Here is a 922-nt window from a genome sequence, read left to right as displayed (position 1 = left end):
CAAAGAGTATAAAAAAATGTACATATTAGCGCTGATTAAAATAAAGTAGATATAGCTTGTTATCATTTATTTATTTATGATTTTTGTTGACTGATGTGTCCTTTTTAATATAATTAACACTCTTAAGCACACCTTTCATATAATAGTTTCATAATAATCAATAAATTTTAGCATAAACTATTAAAATAGTCCTTGAAATTTTAAATTCTGACATGAAAAACTATGAAAATAAATAAATCTTAAAAAAATTAAAAATAAACAAAAATAATAAAAAATATTCATTTTTATAATTAATAAATGACTTTTATCATTTAGAAAATGTCTTGTGCATTTGATTAAAATTTTTATATAAATATTTAAATAATTATTTACAAGATGCATGCAAAAAAAAATTGAAATTCGGTATTTAGACTTCCCTTTTTATTTTCATATTTTCAATCATTCACAAAGAAAGAAAATGAAAATCATAAAGGCAATTTACTTGTTGTATGTAATCACCAAAGTTTAAGAATGAATTTCATTTTTCAAATACATAGACAAACCTTTTAAGAGAATACATTTCCAAACATTTGATAATTTTTATATTCTGCTTTTAAATATTTAAGAATTTATTTATTATTTGTATCTTTAGAATTACTTTTGTTTTGATATGTTTTTTTAGTATTTAGTAGTTTACTCATAAATTTAATAAAAGATGTAACACACTAGACCTAGAGAAACGTTTTTTTGAAAAAAAAGAAAAAAAAATTGTTAAAATATTTTAGTTTTCAAATAAAACTCAAATTCTAGGAGTGATCTAGTTTAAGAGTGGCAAGAGTATCCAAATCTGCAGATACCCAATTTGGAACGAGGGTGAATTTTAACGAAGAAGAGTAATTGAGCGAAACAGGATAAAGTTGGGTTTAGATTGAACACCTACTCC

Source organism: Arachis duranensis, chromosome 8 (assembly GCF_000817695.3).
Source record: "Arachis duranensis cultivar V14167 chromosome 8, aradu.V14167.gnm2.J7QH, whole genome shotgun sequence".
Classification (NCBI taxonomy): Eukaryota; Viridiplantae; Streptophyta; class Magnoliopsida; order Fabales; family Fabaceae; genus Arachis; species Arachis duranensis.
This window is presented reverse-complemented; position numbering follows the sequence as displayed.